Source organism: Doryrhamphus excisus, chromosome 15 (genome assembly GCF_030265055.1).
Source record: "Doryrhamphus excisus isolate RoL2022-K1 chromosome 15, RoL_Dexc_1.0, whole genome shotgun sequence".
NCBI classification, from domain to species: Eukaryota; Metazoa; Chordata; class Actinopteri; order Syngnathiformes; family Syngnathidae; genus Doryrhamphus; species Doryrhamphus excisus.
This window is the reverse complement of record NC_080480.1, coordinates 8,465,536-8,478,025: the sequence shown is the minus strand read 5'-3', so window position 1 is coordinate 8,478,025 and position 12,490 is coordinate 8,465,536. Positions and strand designations below refer to the sequence as shown.

Here is a 12,490-nt window from a genome sequence, read left to right as displayed (position 1 = left end):
GACTTCGATGGGTTGTTGACATATATGTTGTCATCCTAAGCGATTTAGGGGTACAGTAAAGTATAGTACAGAGATGGTCAATATGGTATTCAGTTTAAGGTCATCAATATCCGGCCATTTTTTCCATTTCGCTTGTAAGCTGGAGCCTATCCCTGTGGACTTTGTTTTTGGAATGGAGAAAACAAGAGGATTTGGAGAAACTTCTTCTGATTTCAAAACCTGCTAACCACTACTCCACCGTGCCACCCTCATTTGCATACAAATCCAGATTTTTGTTGTAGCCAAAATTGATACTCCCATTAAAATGTCTATTTTTGATAAACGTACACTGTCCCCAAACTCTCCTGCTAGCTTGACGTTGACATCATCCTCCAATTTCAGATCAACATTTGCAATAAAAGTGAGTGTTGTAATTATTAGATTAGATTAGATTCAGGTCTAGAACCCATTCTCTCTTTAATTGCCGTTGTTCACTCGCAACACAATCCAAAACTGTCCATTGATGTATTATAAGGATAAATATAAGGATTTTTGCATTTAATTAACAGACATTTTATTCACTAACCCAAAAAAAACACATGCTATTCTGATAAAAATAAGTGTAAAATGCAAAAAAAATAAAAATAAAACTGCTTTCATGGCGATACAATCAGTGAAATTGATGAAACAGATCTAACTGTAGTCTTAGTGTTTAGCTACCTTGACAGTTTGTGGATCTTCTCCAGCTTTCTAGTTGCATTAGTGCCAGGGTAATGGGATCAAATACTCCTGAGAGTGTGTGTGGGAATCATGGAGTGTAGTACTTTAACCTAAGAAGGTAACCAGACTAACCTGCTGGCCGACTGCACCAGAGGTGGTGAAAAGGGACTGGCAGACAGAACAAATAACAAATGGAAAAAAAAAGAACAATTGAGTCACATGCCTCACTAGAACATGTTCCCGATGTAGCCAAAGAATCAGCAAAATACCAAGCTCTCACTCTTGCTGTGCTGCCGCCTCCTCCTCCTCTTCGCACCAGCATTTCCTAAAATACCTGGTCCCTCCCATTCAGGAGCGGAGCAGGAAGTGCTGCCTGGCAACCAGAGAGCTGGGTGCCGTGGTAACGGTTCACCTGAACACTTCTTCCCTAAACAAACAAGTGCAGACAAGCAGGACAGGGAGAGGACCATAGATGGTGTGAAAGCAGTGGCTTCACTGATGGTCACAATGTACTTGTTGCAAACTATTACAGTGGGGCCTCATTTTAAATAGACATGCCTGGGATTGGCTGAGGGGGTAATAATGTCAATGTATAATTTACATAGCTTTCTTCTATTGCTTATTTTATGTCACAAACAAGACGGAGCCACATGTGAGTGCTTTGAGACGGGATGGGAGCCCCACAGCAGCACCCACTGCTCGTTGAGAAGAACAATTGGTTTTTCATGTTCATAGTCTCTGTCCACTATTATTATCACATACTACAGTATTAATTGGCCCTGTACCCTAGAAACCGCCCATGAATGATACGGGAAAAGGCCGAAATGATACCGTGTCAAAGCCCAGGGCAGTGATACTGATAAAATATAGAGTTTAACCATGTCCAGTATCAGCCCCCGTAGCTGTCCACTCAGAGCGCGCTGCTCTGGTATCGTGCCCGTGAAACAACCAATCAGAGAACAGCACACAAGCGTGAACACACACTACAAATATTCCTAGTGCTTCTCCAGTCACCAAAAAACCCAAACTTGATTAATGGAACTTTAATTGTCAGACATTGATAAGATAAGACTGTTGATAAAATATTATTGTTGAAATATTTTTGCAATTATTATGTTTATACTGTTTAGATATAAGACATGTAATAAACTGAAAATTTTCTGGAAACAAAATGGTCTTTTGATTAAATAGTACGTGATAATAAGCTCATGATTAAATAGTATGTGATAATAAGATCATCACATGGTTTGTCTGGTATCAGGCCCAGTATCATGCCCCCAAGTGTCAGTATCAGGCCGAGACCGAAGTTACCAGACAAACCATGTGATAACCTATAACTATTACATGGTTAGTGTAGCAGATACCAGCCAGGCTGTGGAAACGTATGCTGCTAAACCTCACTCCGCCTGCCTTAAGTCTGGGCTTTTAATCGAGTGGTCAGCGCTCCCAACTTCCATATGAACGTCCTGTGTTCGAACCCTGGTGGGTTACATATGTCTTTGTTTCATTGACGTGTTTCATCAAGCATTAAGATTTGACCACTGTTCTGTGCTACGATTAGCTAAAGTGATATCTAAACTGCCGAGTTCTTTAACTTAAAGCAGTGATTCTCAACTGGTGCGTCGCCAAGCGGTTTCCGGCGGGATTTGGGTCTATGCCTAGGCAAACAAAAGCGCCCATGTGATGATCCAATGTCAGCAAATGCACTTTGCGTTCATGTCTGTGGTGTCTTCTCTTGCTATGACCGCCACAAGTTGCATGCCGACGTACATCCATAAGACATTTGACCTAATAAAATGTCTGCAATTTGGATTGTCCCGCAGCCAAACCAGTTAAGAACCACCAATTAAAGTACACATCTCTACCTTTTTCACTCTAAACCAGTTAAATCCCAGGAGAGAACAGTGATATCACCCTTGGTTTCAGTCCCTTCACTAGTTTTGTCGCTAATCGCTTTTTTGAAAAAGAGTATCTAGACAGGCCTGATTTCTCGCTAAATATAGCGACAATGTTGCTAAGTTGGCAACACTGATCCCTTCTGCTCCATTCTCATTCTCTGGAAGACTTGGTGCACATGAGGTGTGTTAACAAGCAGAGTTAGAGAAACACTCCCGTTATAATGTGTTTATGAGTGAGGGCAAACAGGTACTCTAGCGCCAAATCTATTTGTAGCGCTCCAAATGTATTTGCGGCGGGGGGTGAATGTATGGGAAACGCTGTGGTTGTTGTCATGAGCGCTTATCGACATAACCAAAAATAGACACAGCTTGCACATTTACATTGACAGAGAACAGGTGAAAATGAAAAATCTTTACATTAACCCCTCCAGTCCTCACATTTTATGTACTCGTCACTGTAACAATACTAAAACGGTAGACCACGGCTTGATGGGTAGGTCAACTTAGGGTTGTCGACCTATACCAGTTTCACTGTATAACCATAGCTATAAAATAGGTTTGTGGTGCGTTCACTCCACACAGGTAGTTCATATCCAATAGTTCATATCCACAAGTGTACCATACTGCTATCTTAATACAATCAAACTGCAGAGAACGGTCATATGATATCCAGACGCTGTAAGTTATAGTGGGCGGCATTGCACGGCCAATAGAGACATTATGTAACTAATGCGCCTAATGCACCCTTGACCTCTGAGATCTGACTTCTGGGCTTTAGGGGAGAAAACATGCATTATACAGCTGCAAATCCCTCATCCAAAGTCCTTCCAACCAGATGATCAGCAACTCCATGTATCTGTGTGTGTGGGGGTGGGTGGTTTGGCTTGTGGGTGGCAGTATCGGACCCCTTGAGGGAGGAGGTGGCATAAAGGAATTAAAGTGGAACCAGTGTTCTGAGAAGGCGATCCATTCATTGCTCACAGCAATGACTGTCTTCAATATATTTTTTGCCAACAATAAAATGAAACACTGTTACTTTCTGTAAGGTCACAATTCTGAAGAAGAGAATGGATGCCATTGTAACATTTAAAGAACATTTAAAGATGAGCAAGTAGACACGAAATGGTACTGTGAATCTGAATTAGTGTGAGTTGCCGTTGAAAATGTCAAATCTTGACAAATGGATTTGCTATGATTCAACACTCACCAGGAAGAAAAAGTGGTTGGCATTACATCCAGTGAGTTATCAGACACGTTTAACAAATTTAAACATTAAACATATAATACATGGCCCCATTCAGACCAAGGAATCCTAATCCAGCATGGACCCTCCCCACTATGTACTGTGTATATGTATATTTTGTCCTGTGCAGGCATTGGGGCACGAGGAAACTATTTTTTATTGTTGCAGGAGGAGCAGGAAGTGATAGAGAAAAGACAGAGGGGCGAGTGCGTGGGCAATACAGAGAGTGACGACGTCAACAACCACAACAACGAGGGCAGATGGGCACCAGGGGCCACACACCAGTGGCCCCAGAGACGCCCCCAGCCCCCAGTAAAGAAGCCCTCTAGACATAAACTATCTAGACTATAAACTACCCCCATCGTCACCTTTACACTCATGTTACCCACAATAGTAGACATGATAACAGTGATATGTTATTTAAGACACAAATAAGATTGATGCTGGTGTGTGGTGCTACAAATGTGTTCCTTGGAGATGTTCGGGTTCAGAATTGAATATTAGCTGGGAGTAGGCTACTGCAGCAACAGTAACCCATGTTTTATTAGGGATTACTGTGTCTAATGTAAGATCATTCAGACCAGAAAACATTACTGACACCAACTGACCAGTGTAGAATACTACATATATCATTCACAGAATCTTCTTCTGAATGCCTTATACACTATATGTATATATTGCTATGCTTAAAAATGGGAAAACTGCCTAATTCAGGCAAACAAACTAAATAAAATTAGCATCAGCTGTATTCACTACGAAAAAGAATGATTCATTCATTTTCTACTGCTTTTTCCTCATGAGGGTCGCTGGGGTGCTGGAGCCTATCCCAGCTGTCTTTGGGCGAGAGGCGGGGTACACCCTGGACTGGTCGCCAGCCAATCACAGGGCACATATAGACAAACAACCATTCACACTCACATTCATACCTATGGACAATTTGGAGTGACGAATTAACCTAGCATGTTTTTGGAATGTGGGAGGAAACCGGAGTACCCGGAGAAAACCCACGCATGCACGGGGAGAACATGCAAACTCCACACAGAGATGGCAGAGGGTGGAATTGAACCCTGGTCTCCTAGCTGTGACATCTGCGCGCTAACCACTCGACCGCCGTGCCGAATGTTTTTATTTTAAGTAATATACGTATGTTTTAAATAAAGGCTGAGTGAAGCCATGAAATTCGTTGCATGCTGCAGCTGAGTGCAAAACTTGCCTTGCACAAGTTTCCCGTGATGGCCCACAATCGAGTTCGTATACCACCAACCGCATTGCGCAATTTAAGCAGCATCACAAAAAAACAACCAATGCTGGCCGAAAATATCTGAAACGTGTGTGAAACTCCGAAGAGACGGGCAACAAGTCACTAGCTATAACAAAAAAGATGACAAGCTACTGTTGGTGGTGAGCTATGTCGGGGTTAAATACCCACTGTTGCCGATTGTTGTTTTCTGTTTGCGTAATATCACTTGATCAAGCCTTTTACAATGTTCCATACTACAAAATAAGTCATAAAAGTATGTATGATTCCTGTTGATATTGGGTCTATATCGTATTGGCATATCCTCAAGGCTACAATATTGATATTGTCAGTGAAAAGTACTAGGACAGCCCTGGTACCCACAAGACAACCATAACGCACCTCATACACCCACAAAATAAGAAACTGTAAGATGAGGGATCAGTGTTGCCATCTTCATAACTTTTTCGCTATATTTTTGCCAGTATCCCTCTAGATTGTCTTTTTCCAAAAAGCAATGAGCGACAGATCTAGAGATATTTTGGGGGGGGACTTATTGGATACTTGAAACTCTAACAAGAATGTATCTCTCTTCTCAACAAGCAGTAATTCCTGCGGTAGGGCCCCCCCCCCTCCCATCAAAGCACTCACAGACAGCTTCATCTTGCTTGTGACATTCAAAAAACCACAACAAGAAGCTACAAGGATTTTCTTTTCCTGTTTTTGGCTCATTTTTCGTCTATACCTCAGGGTCATTAAAAATTAGACAATGACGTCATCGCACCACCACAGATTTTAGATTTTCATGAGAAATGGCTTTGTTTATGTTGATAAATGCTGTATTGTCATCTTCATCATTTGAAATAACAACAGCCACATAAGTACTGTCTAGCTCAGGGGTGGGCAAACTTTTTGACTCGCGGGCCGCTTTGAGTTAACAAAATTGTCTCGGGGGGGCAGAATATATATTTAATACACACTATTTTACGCTTATAATTCTGACAGTCCGCATTGAATTATTAGTCTAATTTTATCTGTAAAAGTGTCATACTGTCAGTTGTATGTTCTCATGTCACTTTTTTCAGGAGCTTTAAACATCAGATCACAGCAAATTACGAAATTGAATTTTACAGTTTTTTTTCTGAATCATACATCCGACTTGACTTATGTTGCCAGCTGTTGTATGTTAAAATTGGAAATATTTAGAAGCAGTTGATGTTTGCTAAATAATCACTAATAAATACAATAAACCACTATATTGACAGTTACTATGGTACCCATTATGCCATGGTATGGTCATATCATACCTCATACTTCGGTACGTGACAAACACACAAAAAAAAAAAAAACCTTAAACCACATTAGGAAAGCAGGAAGTGAACAAATGTAACAGTTACTGATTGTAAAAGTACCAGATGGAGGGGTAGGATTTAATAAGCTTTGCTTCTTCCTACTCCTTTTGGACATGTGGAACTGGGAACTGATTATGGCATGCATTCAATTGTAATCTGATACATGTTCAAATGAAATTAAACCATTAACCATTACCATATTGCAGGCTAACCTGAAAATGTACAAACACATGCAAAATTTTGATGTACATTTTCAATGTTAACCCAAAAACATACTAACCAGGGCGTATGCTAACCGAGGTTCCACTTGTAGTTAGATATATCGATATTTTTGTCACACTTAAAACCGCACTTTCTCTCATTCACCATTACCATTACCATAGAAAGCAACTGGCGGGCCGGATTCAAAAGCTTAGGGGCCGCATGTGGCCCCCGGGCCGTAGTTTGCCCACCCCTGGTCTAGCTACTCATCTTTAAAAAAATGCACACAGTGACTTCCTGTTCAGAGCAAAGTAAGCTTCAAAATAGGGATGTTCCAATCTGCTGTATTTTTGAAGATCAGATGATATCGGCTCCCGACACGAGATCGGGCCAATCCGATTACAGTATCACGTTCGTAACTCCAACATTACCATGCAGACATGGTGAAGTTAGTTTCACTTTGGACTAGACTCCGTAGCTACAGCGGTAGTTCCACCTCACTGTGTCCGGACTGCTGTGTCATGGTGCAGGGAGATCAAAGTGGCGCTCTAACCGCTGGTTGTTTATACTAAACACCATCTATACATTACTATTGTGTTTTAGAGAGAGTAGCCGAGCGGGTACATGGTACGTGTACAAAAAGCACCCATTCAGATTAAGGTATTTAAAATAATACTCCAGTTGTTACAGGTTCCGCACTCTCCATTCAGTATGTTAGTAATGCAGTATGCCATGTTTACTGCTGGAATGATTACACAGACAGATCACTTTTGTTGTATGCATATGCCTGATAATAAAAATACTTTTAATTAATCATTGCACTGTTGTCACTGTAAAGATCACTGTAAATATTGAAAATATAATGTAACAAATATCATTTCCAATGGGGGTAGAATAATTTTGAGCGGCCCCTGCACACTAAAGCACAAACAAATGCTTACATTTCAACAGTGTCCAACATCAACACAATGCAACCGCAAAAATACATGTCGGCAGAACTCACTAATGAGGAAAACATCAAGCAGAAATTTGAACCCTCCAATTACCCAATTTAACTAATTACAGCAACCGATTACTGAAGTGTTTCCAGGGGATGGCGAGATATGATTAACACACCTCAACTGACATACGACATGGCCCAGCGTACTGGGATTCTAGCACAAAATATTGTTTTCCATTAAATATTCAATAGCTGTATTTCAACAAAACTGCAAGGTTATGAATTAATTTGTGTTTGATTGCATGAAATAAGCATTTACATCAATCAACCAGACGGAATTCTAACCCCCAAAGGCCAGTTACGGGCCCATGATGTACACAAATTAATCTTGTCCCTTCAGCAAGAAGCTTGGTGACACCAAATAACAGTCATTGCCCTTAGATGAGAACTTTCTGGCCTCAGTCACAACAAAGAAGAGGGGTTCTGGATGGGAAACTAATGGTTTGATACTGATGGAGTGGCTCAAGAAGAGCACATAGAGATCCTGGAGTGGCCCAGCCACTTTTTTTTTTTTATCAGGTTTGACATGACTGTTTCTAAAAAGCTTGAAAATGGGTAGCCATGAAGGCATACTGTATGACCTACAGTTATGATGGTAGTACATTTACTCATTTAATGTGTATATTATGACATCACCAGGCTCAGAATATGTCAGATCCCTGTCTCCTTGATACCAGCTCATCAAAATGATACTCTTCCTCATCTCTCAAGCAAACCCAGCCATCAGTAGGATCTTGAACAACAGTACCGACTCGATATGTACTGGTATAGATTCTTCCAATGATAAGAAAATGACTTACACCTATAAATGATATCTGTAAACAAGCCGAGTTGATGATAATAAAAATGAAATGTCATCGTGAGGAGAAGGAACATTCGTGTGGGGAAGTATTTACTTGGCGGACCGCTCAACAAGAATGGGTATTACAGTTTGTTTAAGAATTATTAGCAATGTGTACTGAGGCTGACATCCCTTAAGAAAACTAAGCCAATTTGTTACCAATAAATAAATGGGATTTACAATTTGAGCCAAGTATTTTTACTGATTTTTACCCTTAGAAATAGATCTCAAGCATCTAATCGATTCTTGTATGATTTCCACCAAACTGTTGCCTCGCTTTTCATACACTGTCTGTTTTCATATATTATTGCACATAACAAACATATTTTGTATTCAGCCATCTTGGATCTCACACACACAACACCAAATTTGGTGGTAATTTGTTTATACAATATACAGTAAAGGTGGTAAGGTAGCAATCACAAACAATCCAACATGTTGAGAAGATTCCATCCTCTCTACCATCCCCTTCTCCCTAAAAGTAATTAAGTAATTAAGTAAAGCTAAAAGTAATGTTAAATGTTTGTTAATTCATTTTATTCATCGTGTAGAATTATTTGCATCGTTTTCTACATGTACAACTATAATTATGATCTAAAATGTGTTTTTTTCTTAATATATTTGTGGGTGTCTAAACCATATTAATTTGATATTTTATTATTTCGTAGCTTACTAATCTCTCAAGATAAGATGTGATTCATCCACCTGTAAGAGAGTTGAAAAAAAATAGCACGCTATCTTATCACGGAAACAGAAGGAAGTGATGTTACAGAGTTAACCTCTTCCTCATAGTCATTGAGCAACAACTTCAGGTGGCATTTAAGTGGAAGTGCCTGCCATACGACAAATTATTTATAGTAACTAGTAAGGCTATCTAGAATAACCTCATGTTGACCAATTGTACTGTTTCTATGCAGGGAAAAAACAGTACTGCATCTCATCTGCAAGATCCGCACTAATATTGAAAGCCCCCCCACCTCTCATGCCCCCCTCTGACAGGTGACTATTTGAGAAGCACTGTTCTACACTGTGTCAATATCGATGCAAACAGTACAGTCGGTAACACCAAGCCTGGGTGTAACACCGTATCTTTGCCTGAGTCTAACAGGTACAGTTCATGCATTCACATATGAATTAGTACATCAAACAAACCCATTGTGCTACATGATGTGATAACAATAACGTCATCCTGGGTGTATCACAGTCCTATAGTGGATCCACAAATATTCATTTCAATAGTTGTGATGGACAGCTTACATGTACCACTGTTAAAAATGCCCATCATTTTTACATGTTTATCTCATGTTTATTTTTTGACAACAGATTTTGCACTTTTTTCTGCCGTCTTTGAACACACCATAGTTGTGTGCTGTAACTGGCTACACTGTGACTCCCATTCCATCTGTTCATCGATCAACTATTACATTAGTGGGGAGTATTATACTTACTATATCTATTGTTTTATAATTTATAATAAGTGTATGAGGCATATTTAGGGTTTAAACCTGGGTTGTGCATTTAGCTTGTTAGCGTCCTTGATTTAGTGGCAAAGGCAATTGAAGAGAGAGAGTTCTGAATCTAATCTAATAATTCTAATGATTGCTTTTATTGTAAATGTTGAGCCAAAAACGGCAAACATCAACACTTAGGACACATTTTTATAAAAACATCCACACATGAATAGTCTACTGATATAAATTAACTAATTTAATTTTCATTATATACAAAAGGGCCAATAAAAACGACCAACGAGCCGAATATGGTTCTCGGGCCGGACTTTGGACACCCAGGTTGTTGTTGTTAGCACTTAGCTTAAGGCGTGTATGTAGTAAGTTACAACCCACCGAGGCTGCTGACTTACAGTGCTGTCAACTTCAAGTTGTGCCCTGGTTAACTGTCACTTTGAGTGAAACTCGGCAAATGGCTGGCAGGCCAACGTGTGTATGAATAGCTGGAAAGTATGATTTTATGATTTAGTATATACTGTAGCTGTGTTTTATCTGTCAGGTAGGTCAGCTTGTGTGCTTTAGCTAGCAGTGGCGGTGTGTTTTCAAGTTAGCTACTGTGTGACACAAGTGTGGACAACGGCTCAAACAAGCTCAACAATTCACCAATAAAGCGCTCACGCATACACACAAACAAACATACATATATATATACATACAGTGTGTATGTATATATATATATATATAGATATATATATATATACACACACACGCATGCATCCACACGCTGGCTTTCTCCCACTCCACGGTTACCGTGGATGTCGGTGGGTCCTCCTGGAACGCGTATTAGCGCGGAGGTGTCTTCCTCCCGACTTTAGCTCCCGCCGCGAATCGCTCCGTCTCCGTGCAAAGCTATTCCGACCGCCTGGAAGGTTGCAACGTTAATTTTCACCTCCTAGAGCTTCACCTCCTCCATATTTACAGTCCGCCTCCTTTTCCCTTCTCTCAGCCGCCACCAACAACATTATTGACGTCCTCCTCCTGCCACGTGACCAGTCTGCTGAGGCTAAAAATAGACGCAATAGAAACTAATGGATGAAGAGACGGCATAGACATAGACAGCATAGATATAGACATAGACAGGATAGAGCTCGGTAGGCAGAGCTGAGCTGAAGTTGACTAACCCAAATGGATTACTTCAGATGTGTAAAAAAAAAAAATCTAAACAAAATGTTTTTTGATGAGTAATACTCAGTCTCCAATCCAAATGTGCAATACAAATATTAAAAAAATAATAAATAAAAATGTATACAGCAATATAAGGCAAAAGAAGATCAATAGTGCAAAATAAGTAAATAGCTTCTCTTAACGCTCATTCAAATCCTTTAGCATTTGGCTGCCCAGCGCCCTCCTGTGTCCAATAACTTATTACAGCACCTTATTGTGTAAACAATACACAAATATAATAATATCAACAATGCAAAAACAAAATACTACTTCCCCTACTTCTTACTACACAGTAATGCTAGCATAATAGCATAATTTAAAACCCATGAGTTAATGCTATAATTCACATCCTTTAGGCATTTCATGTTTTCCATATTAGATAAACAGTCAAACCACTTAGCACCAATGTGGCAGGAGATTGGAAGATTGTAATTATTATTTTCTAATAAATATTAACCACAATAACAGCTTTTTCTGCTAAAAGCACGGAATAAATTGCCTATTGCCATGTGCTGCAGGACAGGAGATATGACTTCCTGTGCTATCGTGCTTTTATTTTGTGTGCACTTCCTGCTGGGTGTGCTGTACAGCCTCTTGACGCCGGAGTGGCAGTGTGCAGCAGCTGGCTGCAATTAACATTCAGTTGGGTTCATAAGCCCATGAATTGACGCCCAGTATTGTCGGGTCATTGTTGTTGTGTCACTTTCTGTTCTGTTTGTTTTCACAGAGACTTTTTGTTCTGTCGCTTTTTGCCGATATAATCGTGAGTAATGCTTTACCAAAGACTCTGCATACCGGGGATCAACGGCTTGTAAGTCGCTGGCTTGCCTAAATAATTTTAGTACGAAACTAAAAATTCTAAAAAGCTCAGTTTTTTTCAGTAGAAAACATGTAGTTCACCATAAGTTGGTGCTAAGTTACAAATGAGTGATAATATAGGTTAAAAAATACATGGTAGTCTTGCATTGTCAATCACCTATGTCATCAGTAGGTATGTATTATAATTTAAATGTGTTAAACTCATTCAGTTTTCAAGACAATCCCCCCAGTCCTGCCCATTTTAGACTCTTTTGACTGATCTTTCAAGACACACCGTAAACATGGAACCGAACAAAAGAAAGATTAGACTGCTGTCTGTCTTCAGAAAAAAAAGTTTGTTTCTACCTGTTTCTGTTCGTTACTAACCAGCAGTAGAACATAGGTAAGTTTCAGGAAAATATTAGTTCACGACTAAAAAGATTGCATATCAAGCATAACTTTGACACAAATATGTTTGGGTTGTTTTACATCAGAATAATTAATTTACAAATAAAACACCATGAACTATTTACAATTTGTACATTTGGA

At 39.8% G+C, this 12,490-nt stretch overlaps 1 protein-coding gene across 1 annotated transcript in view; it reads right to left on the bottom strand.

Annotated features, from left to right (window-relative positions):
* hdac5 (histone deacetylase 5) overlaps positions 1–10,961 on the bottom strand; it is a 52,353-nt gene extending 41,392 nt beyond the window's left edge. Inside the window, exon 1 of the mRNA XM_058048276.1 lies at positions 10,730–10,961. The gene's annotated coding sequence lies outside the window, so the exon portion shown is untranslated. The remainder of the gene's footprint in view (positions 1–10,729) is intronic.
* Between the last annotated feature and the right edge of the window lie 1,529 nt (positions 10,962–12,490).